Genomic DNA, 12,365 nt, shown 5'->3' with positions numbered 1-12,365 from the left:
TTGCAAGTGTAATTCTAGCAATTAGATTCGTCCTTTTCTGTTTCATTTCCTACTTAAAGCTATTAATATGTTTTATAACAAGATGACACATGGCTTTCATCTTTTCTCTTTCTGTGATCATGGTTGGATAGGAAATAAAAAGGGCAGTGATCCTGGGGCCAAGGTAAAGATGAAGTGGAGCAGGACTAATGGATGGGAAGGAGGTTGGAGGAAGCCTGGGATAACCCAGTACCCTATCAGCAGCCTATGGATATCACAGCTGAATGAGCACTTCGGGCTATGACCTCTCTCCCTGGTGTGTCATTCAAACATATATGATGTCATAATACTAACAAAACAGGAAGGGCATCTCCAAATCAGCAGTTCAGTGCAACCAGAGTCACACCCATGGATGAAGTCAATGAAGTTGATCTAGCTCCATAGGTGTGTGATTTGAACATTTGCTAAAAAAATGAATTGACTTATGAGAATTAACTTCCAAGAGGATAGTAGGCAACAGTCTTATTTGTGAACAGACACAGTTTTTCAGTTATAATAAAATTAGGATAACTAGGAGGAACCCCTATCTTTTACCAGGTAGAAGCAGGGACATAGACAAAAATCATCTTTCTCTTCCTCCCTTTCCTCTCAAAAACGTTATTTTTTTTGTAAATTATGAAATATTTCAGATACACTGACATAACAAACATAACCGTACCTAACATCCAGTTCAGGAAATAAAACATAAACATCACAGTCGAAGTTACTTACAAGCCTTGAGCCTCCCCTCCCCGCAAACACATATATGTCCTAGCTGAAATAAATCACTATTTCAAATTTTCTTTTTCCCATTCTCCATGTACTTAAATGTTTTCCCTGGAATTCATATTGTTTTTGCTTTGTTTTATTTTTGCTTAGAAATATACCAAGTCTCTAACATTCCAAGAGAGTTGGAAAGGAGGCCTGGACTACAGAAAAGGGAGGATTTCCAAAGTCAGTCAAAAACCTGAAAGAATAAGACTTCCTGGTTGATATAGGTCATCATTTGAGGGGGGTATGTGTGTCATTGCTCTTAGTATGTAAATGCCTGTTTGATGACCAGACTCTGTGGAAACTAATTATAGCCCAGCTCACCTGACTCATCTGTTCTCTCCTTCTCCATTCTTGCATGCTGTTGTGGTCATCTCTTTGACTGTCAGAGGCTAGTTTATGATTTCCTTTCTCAGTACAACCTCCCCACTTAGGCACCTCCCTTCCCCCTAAGTGCACATGCAAGGTGTGTTAGTCCATTTGCATTGCTATAAAGGAATACCTGAGACCTAGTAATTTATAAAGAAAAGAGGTTTGGCTGGCATGGTGGCTCATGCCTGTAATTCCAGCACTTTGGATGGCCAAGGCAGGGGGATTGCTTGAGCTCAGGAGTTGGAGACCAGCCTGGGCAACATGGCAAAACCCTGTCTCTACTAAAAGTACAAAAATTAGCCAGGTATGGCAGTGCACACCTGTAGTCCCAGGTGCTCGTGGGGTGAGGCGAAAGGATGACTTGAGACCGGGAGATCAAGGCTGCAGTGAGCCATGATTATGCCACTGCACTCCAGCCTTGGTGACAGAGCAAGACCCTGTCTTAAAAACAAACAAACAAGCAAACAAACAAAAAAAAACAAAAAAAGAAAAGAGGTTTGTTTTGCTCATGATTCTACAGGCTGTACAGGCATGGTGCTAGCATCTGCTAAGCTTCTGGTAAGAGTCTCAGGAAGCTTACAATAGTAACAGCAGGTAAAGGGAGAGCAGGCAGTGTCACACGGTGAGACAGGGAGCAAGAGAGAGGAAGGAGGTGCTAACATGCGTACTCAGTATACATTTATTAATATTTATTTTATTTGCTATAATGACTCATTATTAACAATAGACAGGGCCATGGAACATACACTTATCACATAGTACGTTAGTCTGTTTGCATTGGTGTAAAGGAATACCTGAGACCTAGTAATTGATACGGAAAAGGGGTTTGGCTGGGCATGATCTCATGTGAGAACTTAGAACTTACTCATTACAAAAGGACAGCACCAAGACATTCATGAGGGATCTGCCCCCATGACCCAAACGCCTCCCATTAGGTCCACCTCCAACTTTGGAGGTCACATTTCAACATGAGATTTGGAGGGGACAGAACATTCACACTATATCACATGGCAAAAACTCTAAGCATGGCAGACTGAATAGACTGTAATCGCTTGTCTCCTACCTGCTGGTGTCTTGGTTCCCAGAAATGTCATGTTTAATGGTTGACTCCACATGTCAGCATTTCCTGCTCTTGCTTTTGATTTGGTGTTACTGGATTCCTTTGAGTCACTAACATCTTTATGTTGATCGCATAACAGGCAGATTAGTACCACTATAAATTCATGAGTAACAACCTCAAATGGGTACTTTATACTTCAGGCAATTACTACTTTTCTCTAGGAAGCTGGATTTCCCATTTTCTGAGACCACTCTTTTTCTCTCTCCATAAACTGTCTACCTCTCTTTCACTCCATTTTCATATAACAACTTTGTCACCAATTTTGAAAGCTTCAGTATGACAACAGTAGTCAAGAGGCAGGAATGCCACATTCCCATCCCCAAATTTACAAACCTAACTTCCTTTGCACCCATTTTCTTCTTTTTCCCTGTCGGTACAACAACAAAAACCATGTTTTTCCTATAAAATCCTGTCATCCATTATGTGTGCTCTGAATCTCATTTCACCAACTCTATCCCTGTAACCTTCTCTCCTGCATCATCATTTTGACCTTTCTCCTAAAATAATTCCCATCAGCTTTTTAAAATCTGCTGTCAGTTACCACACATCCAACTGCTTGTTAACTAATTTGTTAAAAATTACTTGAAAGTTAGCAGCTTACTAACTTCCGAAATGTTGTCGCTATTATTTACCCCACTATCTCTTTGTCCTTGAGTGTAATTCCATTACTATCATTTTACTGAAGTTTTGGGAGAGTGGAGGTTAGTGAATATGTTCAACTTGTTATCTTTAACCAGACATCCCTATTTACTCTTCAACTCATTTCTATCTGGCTACTTTCTCCTTGACTCCCCTAAAACAGATCATGCTAAGGTCGTCAATGAACTCCAGTTTGCCAAATCCTATAGACTGTTTGAATTCTTCTCTATCTTGTCTTTCTATAACATCCAACACAGCTGGCCACTTTCAGTTTTTTTAAAAAACTATTTTCTCTTGAATTCCATGACATAAAGTTCTCTTGCTTCTCTAATCTCTCCTGAACCCTCAGTTATCCTTGGTGGCTCTTTCTTCAACTAACTTTTAAATGCTAGTTCTTCTTCCCTTACCTGGCTCCTTAAATGTTGGGAGTTACTTGCAGCTTGGTGCTGAGTCTTCCTCCCTATATACACTCTCTCTACCTTCTCTCTTCCATCCACACAGCTTTTATCTATAGGTCAACAAGTCCAAAATTTAGGTCTTTGTCTTTAGATATATCTTTTGAACTTCAGATCTGTAGATGCCTACATGGTCTCTGCTTTCACATGATTCACAAACATCTCAAACTTAACATGTCTTAACTCTTTTCTTCTCTATTCTCTCCAAATACTTCCCCCCTTCATCTTCCATGAATCAGTAAATGTCACTTTTTCCTACCAGTTGATTGAGTAAATATTATTCCACATCACCAAGTCTTGGAGATCCTATCTCTAAATTATATCTTACATCTATCCTCTTCTCTTGACATCTACCTGGCCCAAGCCATCATCCACTTATTAGCTGTTTGTCCTTGAGGCAGTTTAAACTTTATAATTCTCAGTAATCATATCTATAAAATAGAGATGATAATAATAGCACATAACTTATAGAGTTATTGTGAAGATTACATGAGATAATACATGAAGAGTGCTGAGTATACTGTGAGCACTCAATAAATGCTAACTATGATAATGCTCACCGTCATCACTTCCATATGTTACTGTAGTAGCCTCCTCCTCACTGGTAGTCCACTTCCACTCCGCCCTCTTCAATCTCTTCTCCACAGGGCAGTTACAGTAAATTTTGAGGAACATCAATCTGATGCCTTCCTTAAAATGCTTGAATATCCTCCCAATGATCTTAGGATAACTTTATTCCTTTACAGGAATAAACTTCATTGACTTTGTTCATTCACATGTTCATTCATTCAACTATATATCGAATGTCTATTGTAGATCCAGCCCCTTATTAGGTGTTAGGAATACAACAATAACAAAAGTCACAACTAGTTCCTGCCCTTGTGGAGTTTACAAAGTAATTATGGGCACAAACATAAAATAAGCAAATAAAGCCTGTTAAATATGAATTCGAGGAAATGCTTAATATAGCTTATAGATGCTGCAAATCTGGATCCTTGCCTGCTTCTAATACTTTATTTCATGTCCCCTTCTCCTGTTTATCATACTGTGACCAGACTGGTCTGAAAAATATTTCATTTCCTTCTGCAACATCATGTTTGCAAATGCTGTACCCTCTATTTGAAATGATTTTAGTTTTCAACTGATTAGTTCTTATTCATGCTTCAGATTTCAGCTTAAATGTCACCTTCTCAAAGTCTTTCCCAGATTCACCAATTTTAATTCGATTCTCCCACCCAATTGTTCTTTTCATAGCATCTGTATTTATTTTTCACATCAGACAGGTGATGTGCTGATGTCATAACAAGGTTTGAGAGAGTCATCACATCCCACACGTAAGTGCAAAACCCCAATCATCACACTTATGAACTACAAAAGGATCTCATAGCACTTGTATTTTTATTTCTTTGTAGTGTTGTTTTTTCTTTCCCTCCAAATTATACCCACCACCTAGGGAAGTTCCTGGCATGACATTAGCATTCAGAAATGTTTATTAAATGAATTAATATTATTGCAATCTTGGGGTATTTGACACCATATTTTGCAATAAGTAAAAGCTCAATGAGGATTTGTTAAACCATTTAACAATTTTCCGAGATAAATTATTACCTTAGCTTTTCCTAGCCAAATTCAAGATCATTTTCTTGATCTTCATTGTAAGAGTAAGAAAAACAAGGCTAGATCTTTGGATGTTAAAGGATGAACCTAATGAGAGGGTAACTTTGGCAGTATGTCAACATAATGCAAAATCTGCTCCTTAGTTTTGTAGGTTTAAAAACTCAAATTGATCAATGTACTCCATAATATTAACACTCTAGGAGAGGTAATTCAATCCAATAAAATTCATTAGAGAAAGAGTTATCAACCCCAATACAAAATAGTTAAGTCATAGTGGAAGAAAGTTTGGAATTCCAGTAACTGTAAAATTTTGTCCATAATTAGGAATAGTAATTTTATGAAATGTCCTACATAACAGACTCTAAAAATAGATTCTTATTCCATAAAAAGGACATTTCTATTTAATTCAATATAAATATCCGACAGAATGGAAATGAACTGTGTTAGAAAAATGTTTATGGTTACTTGATAAAGTGACTTTTCCTATTGGACAGTTCTAAATAAACCCTGACAAATTCTTACGAAACCCTTCTTTCCTCCATTGTTGACAGAAAAATTATTACATCATTTGTTTCATACCTGATATTTCCAAGATTACATCTTTTAAAAAAAAAAACCCACGCTTTTATGGTAGTTGTTTCTTGATTATCTTAGAAAAGGTGCTGCTGAGGACTTCCACTTCCAGGAATGCTGGACTGGGTAATTCAGACAAACTCTCCTGCTGTTTGCAGTGTAGAGCCAAAAAGATAGTGAAGAATTTGGCAGGCACTAAGGACACAGGCCTGGATCAAGGTGAGGATAGGTCTGGTGTGTTGTGTCCAACATTTGAGGCCAGTCACTTTTCCTCTGGAGACATTTGTCTGTTCCAAAATGGGTGGCTGAGATGCTGAGAGGCTGAGTGGTACTTCTGACAGCTTAAGAGAACAAGGAGAACAGGCATCAGAGTTCAGGGTCCACCAATTAATGTGCTCTAGTGAGCCACACTCACTGCAGGTTGGGACCTCAGAGAGCTGCACCATAGGAGTGAGCATGAACTCTTCCAACACTAGCGTGGGGACTAGCTGTGTTGGACTTATAAGTTATGGTGATGTCTATACACTCAATGAGATAGGTAAGGGTTATTGGGAATAATTTTGTCTACATTTTGTACTTAACTTCGGTATTGATTTCAAACCTGACTCCTGAGTCAGGAGCAACTCCAAACAACTCCAGATTAATAGCTTTTCGGCTTATTGCAATGATTCAACAGGGCCATCTTTAGGGTTTTAGAACATGGCCAAGTCATTATGACATCTGCTCCAATACCTCAAGATTCACTAATGAAGTCCTCCAAGTGAATACAGAGAAATGCCACAGGAATAAGATCAGAAAACTTCACTTCGTGTATGGAAGGAATTCTAGGAGGTCAGAGGGCAGAGAAGTTAAAAGAGTGGCAGCTACTAAAGCAAAGAGAGAGAAGGCTATTCATTCTTTGAGAGCTATTAATAGTTTCTTAGGAATTCTTGAATTCATTTTATGAGGAAATCATAAAAGTTTCAGTGGGCTTAGGGGAATATGTTTGTGTCTTGTTTTCGTCTGGTAAATATCCTCAAAATTTATAAACAAAATAGAGACAAAGACAATCCAAGTCAAAACAAAATAGAAAATATATTTGAAATGCCTGCTTTTCTGTTCTTGAATGTCTCATTCAGGCTTAGAGATATAAGATAAGCATAGATACTTACCATCCAGTAAGTATACACTTTGCCAAATACATGTCCTGCTTTGTAGCCTTCACCACATAACTAAGAGCACAAGCCACTCTTTTTCTAAGCTCTAATGGGATGGTAAAGAGGACAGAAAAAAACTACGTTTTACTTTTTGTAGTTATAACTAGCATTTAAAACAGATTTTTTTTTTTTTTTTTGAGACAAGAATCTCGCTCTGTCGCCTAGGCTGGAGTACAGTGGTGCTATCTTGGCTCACTGCAAGCTCCGCCTCCCAGGTTCACGCCATTCTCCTGCCTCAACCTCCCAAGTAGCTGGGACTACAGGCGCCCGCCACCACGCCCGGCTAATTTTTTGTATTTTTAGTAGAGACAGGGTTTCATCGTGTTAGCCAGGATGGTCTCGATCTCCTGACCTCGTGATCCACCCTGCCTCGGCCTCCCAAAGAGCTGGGATTACAGGCGTAAGCCACCGCGCCTGGCCAGATTTTTTTTTTTTTTAATTATACTTTAAGTTCTGGGATACATGTGCAGAACGTGCAGTTTTGTTACATAGGTATACATGTGCCATGGTGGTTTGCTGCACCCATCAACCCGTCATCTACATTAGGTATTTCTCCTAATGCTATCCCTCCTCTTACACCCCACCCCACTGACAGGCCCCAATGTGTGATGTTCCCTTCCCTGTGCCCATATGTTCTCATTGTTCAACTCCCATTTATGAGTGAGAACATGCAGTGTTTGGTTTTCTGTTCCTGTGTTAGTTTGCTGAGAATGATGGTTTCCAGCTTCATCCATGTCCCTGCAAAGGACGTGAACTCATTCTTTTCTATGGCTGCATAGTATTCCATGGCGTATATGTGCCACATTTCTTTATCCAATCTATCATTGATGGGCGTTTGGGTTGGTTCCAAGTCTTTGCTATTGTGAACAGTGCTGCAATAAACATATGTGTGCATGTGTCTTTATTGCAGAATGATTTAAATCCTTTTGGTATATACTCAGTAATGGGATTGTTGGGTCAAATGGTATTTCTAGTTCTAGATCCTTGAGGAATCGCCACACTGTCTTCCATAATGGTTGAACTAATTTACACTCCCACCAACAGTGTAACACGTGCCTATTTCTCCACATTCTCTCTAGCATCCGTAAAACAGATTTTAAGATGATAGGGACCTAATGACTTCTAGCACTATTTCTCATGCAAAAGACTACCTCCATTACTAATGTATTTTGATAGCTTTCATTTTCATTCTTGTTAGGTTTTTAATGTAAGTTTACTTTGCAACAATATCTATCCTTTTTTAGTCTGAGTTCTTTCCTCTAGGGCCTCAGAGAATAAATCTAATTCATCTTTTATACATGTCCCAAAATTTGAAGTTAGCTAACATGTCAATCTCTTCTTTTCCCCCTCATTTCTTCAGCCTCCACGACGGCCATCAAACCTGTTTTTCACCACATTTTACAGGTAAAACCCACATCCAAACCTCCAATGCAACATGACCAACATTAAGACTATTGCGGCCAGGCGCAGTGGCTCACGTCTGTAATTCCAGCACTTGGGAAGGCTGAGGCAGGCGGTTCACGAGGTCAGGAGATCAAGACCATCCTGGCTAATGTGGTGAAACCCCATTCCTACTAAAAATACAAAAAATTAGCTGGGCATGGTGGTGGGCGCCTGTAGTCCCAGCTACTTGGGAGGCTGAGGCCAGAGAATGGTGTGAACCCGGCAGGCGGAGCTTGCAGTGAGCCGAGATCACCCCACTACGCTGCAGCCTGGGCGACACAGCAACACTCTGTCTCAAAAAAAAAAAAAAAGAAAAAAAGACTATTGCTTCCTTTTTCCTGCTCTTTCAAGTATTAAAATGCAGCTATTTTTGCAACCTAAGCCATAGTACTCTATTCGGATCAGAATTAGAATTAAGTACCATTGCTTCATCTTTTGTCAAACCAACTATAAAGCCAGGTTTTCCCTCATGCTGAACTCACATAATGGATTGTTTAGAATTCAAGGGCAGGACTTCACATTTAGGAATATTCAACGTTAGGATTTTTTGGCTTGTTGAGATTTTTGAATTGTCATTCATTGTTCTACAAATCTTCTCTGGATTTACATTATCTGTAAACTTAATAACTGTAAGTGGTGAGTGAAAATGAATTGCATGAGGCTAAGGACATAAAACTGGTATAAGCCATAAGAGATCTCTCACAAGTTGATTAATGGTTCATTTAAACCACCATGGTGATAGCCACGATTCCCAAACTTTTTTTTTTTTTAAATCATGCATCAGAATCGCCTGGTGGGCTTACTAAAATTGATTGTTGGGTCTCATCAATTTCTGATGTCCTTCTGAGCACTTGCATTTCTAACAAGTTCCCAGGTAATGTGATGACCAACTTTGGGAAGCATTGCTTTATGGGCACAATTAATTATTCAATAAGCTTCCATCACACAACCCAACCGATTCTTTATGAACCTTGTAATGTGAAGTTTGGCTTGACTTATTCTTATGTTGGATGTATGCTGACCCCCAGAGATATATTTTATGCTGCTGTACAAACTGATTAGATATTATTATACTTCCACGTCCATAATTTTAAAGCTTTCAATGAGAAAGAATGGGTTAAATAGTTTAGTTTAGTTAGGGAACCTGAACTCTGGCCAATTGTAATAGCCACAGGGTTGCTTCAAATACATGTTTAAATGTTGACATTGCCAAAGATGAAATTAAACCCTCCTATAGTGATGTTGCTGTTTTCAAACAGATCTAAGTTCACAAAGATTGCAGTCTATTAGAAAATAAATATTAAGCCTTTCCACACTGACAACTTGTCAGCAACAAATATTGAATTACAACTTGTAGGATTGGATTTAGAAAAAAATTTAGTCAATGAATGGGAATTTCAACCTTTCGTTGTTAAGGAGAAATACCTTAGTTTCTCCTGTCTCATTCATTGAGTCCGCCTAAAGGGTGATATTTGGCAGATTTTGGTACCTTAGTTAAAGATTCGGTAAGCTTTTGATAATATGTATATTGAGTAAAATAGCCGTTCAGTGGCCATATCTGCCCTGATCCCAAAATATACTCAAACAACGTTTTCACTTCATTTATTCCTTTGAAACAAGTCACTTAATACAGCATTTAGATATTTAAAGTCATACACCTCATAAATAAAATCAATGCATCTTAATGACAATGGCAAAATCACATAAGAGTTGTAGAAAATGAAGTTAGACATCTTCCAGGTAGCAGCAGTGCATTACTTCAAAAAATGCTGGCAAGTAGGCAAAACATTTTTAAAACAAGAAAACACTGTCCATCTGCATTAAGAAAAAATATTTTCTTATGCTGTTTTGCCCATCCCTACTTTTTCAAGTCATATTCTAAAGCTCTAATTTGACGGTCTTTACTTGTGGTTTTCTTTTTGTGTTAGGAACCTCTGTCTCTACTGCATTAATACAGAAACTATAGGAATATTGTTGTTCTCTAACCCTTTTCACAAGCTATTCATATTCATTCTGTATTTAGGCTGAATTCAAATTTTTTTCAAGGAAAAATACTATTCTGCTAAGTACATATTTCCTGTAAACAGCTGGAGTCCTGAATGGCACCAATGTGACTGGAAAACTGACAAAAATTAGGTCCCCTGGTCCTTTAAGTAACTTACGGGCTAATTACATAGCCTATACCAGTTTATAAAGTAGACTCATGTAATTATATTAGAAATTCTGAGCCTAAGATGATCCTTTCTGTTTACCTACAACTTAATCAAATTATATCTTCACCATTCCTAAACTCCTATATGTTGGTTAGTACTTTTAAAAACATATGTATAAAAGGGCATCATGGCAAAATGCTTATAATTCATGGTTTCATACTTTAATGATAAGCTTTTTCACCTATGGCCATGCTACATTCTATGACAAGAAATGGGGAAGAAGGGTTGAGTTGACACAAAGGCATTGCTTTAAAAATGTTTGGAAAAGCGTAATTCATGACTAGGAATGCATCTATTTGACAATCTCTTCTTTATCAGTGGTACTTTGTCCTCTTGGCCCTTTTCTCCCTTCACTCTACCATGAGGGGGTTACCAACCTCCTTTAAATGTGTATGAATCAAGACCTAAATCAGCACCCTACAATTCAACATCAATAATAATTTTAAGTCAAATATTCAAAGCACTGTAAGCAAAATGCTAGATAATTTTGAGAAAAATAAACACTCTCCCACAACCAGCGACACTTAATATTCTTTTTATGTGGAATGAAATGTGCTGAAATACTGTAACATAAGAAAACAGCTTTAGTTAATAAACTAGCTTATTCAAATCAAGTGTTTCACTTTGGACTTAAAATGATGCCACTTGTATAGGACACGTTTAAGGCCTCTGACTCAAAAATCAGCTTCCTTATAAGTCTGCTTGGAAACAAGTTTTAAGGATCAAATCTTTTAGAAATTATCAGTCATCTCTGCACTACAAGGACAAATTTGAATACTGCATTGTATAATAATACAAGATATTCACATTATAATAATAAGTAACATTTTTAATGCTAGGGCACAGACCATACTCCTAATAGTTACTGAAATTGAGTTCTACTGTTATCAAAACACCAGAATGTTGTGCCAATAGATACACTCTACACTGATGGCAATCTTTGATTAAGAAGAGCTGATGGTTAGTAGCTCAAGAATTGTACTTTAATGTCCTTAATTAGATCCCTAGAGGGCCAACATGTAAACTTTTATTCCATATATATGTTTTAAAGTGCTGCAAACAAATGTGTCTCCACACATGAAAGAACATAATTCTTAGTATGTTTAGGAAGGCCACCTGATTTGTCAAAAAAAAAAAAAAATCACTGTTGCTTAATCTTGCATACTTCCCATTCCATTTTTTTTTCCAAAAAGATGTAAGAAAACTATGTTTAGCTTAGGGCAACTTGCAACACCCACGTTTTAATCCCTCCACAGAAGGAATAAACTAGAGAAGCAAGTTAGGCATGGGCATTTAGGGACACAGACAAATTAGATAGATAACATAATGTTAGTTAATTCCTCATTATTATTTTGCTGGGACTTCATGGAATAATCAAGCGGCATGACTACATTAGTTGTTAAAAACAGGGTCAAACTGACCAGCAGTCAAGCGTCAAGGGTACCACTTGACTATGCTAATTTCATGGGAAACAATGAATAAATCAACCATGAACCATTAGCAAAAGATGGAACACACTAATGTCTTCACTTGGCTAATACATCACAAAATTTCCAGGTATGTTAAATTTTAGCTTCTGAAATCACTTTATTCAGGAGTGAATCTTCATAGTACTACACCTGACCTTTAATCCAAAGACGAGTAAGAGAAAGGAAGAAGGGTGGGGTGGGAAAGTGAGGTCTTTATTCACTTTGCCACTAATATAAACTGTCATTTTAATTTTTAAAAAAATTCCTCTATGGCAGGCAAAAACTCAATGAATAGGAAAGATTTCATTCTGCTCTAGTACAAAACTTAAGACATTTAATCCTCCTGAAAGTTGTAAGTTCATAGATTTTCAAAATTCCCAAGATGAGAATTTACTCCCTTTAATAACTAATTCCAAGAGTTTAATAAGCACAGTAAAAAATGAAAAAACAAACAAACAAAAAGCAAACCCCTGTAAATT

At 37.7% G+C, this 12,365-nt stretch overlaps 1 long non-coding RNA gene and 1 other non-coding gene across 2 annotated transcripts; one reads left to right on the top strand and one right to left on the bottom strand.

Moving 5' to 3' along the window:
* Positions 1-366: 366 nt before the first annotated feature.
* LOC129138148 (uncharacterized) lies at positions 367-11,566 on the top strand. The gene is made up of 2 exons (XR_008541180.1): positions 367-423; positions 8,122-11,566. It is a non-coding gene; the product is annotated as an uncharacterized LOC129138148 (long non-coding RNA).
* Positions 4,649-4,755, bottom strand: LOC112207494 (small nucleolar RNA U13). Its single transcript, XR_002941930.1, has one exon. It is a non-coding gene; the product is annotated as a small nucleolar RNA U13 (small nucleolar RNA).
* Positions 11,567-12,365: the final 799 nt, after the last annotated feature.

Source organism: Pan troglodytes, chromosome 1 (genome assembly GCF_028858775.2).
Source record: "Pan troglodytes isolate AG18354 chromosome 1, NHGRI_mPanTro3-v2.0_pri, whole genome shotgun sequence".
NCBI classification, from domain to species: Eukaryota; Metazoa; Chordata; class Mammalia; order Primates; family Hominidae; genus Pan; species Pan troglodytes.
The sequence above is the reverse complement of the archived record's forward strand: the minus strand, read 5'-3'. Positions and strand labels throughout refer to the sequence as shown.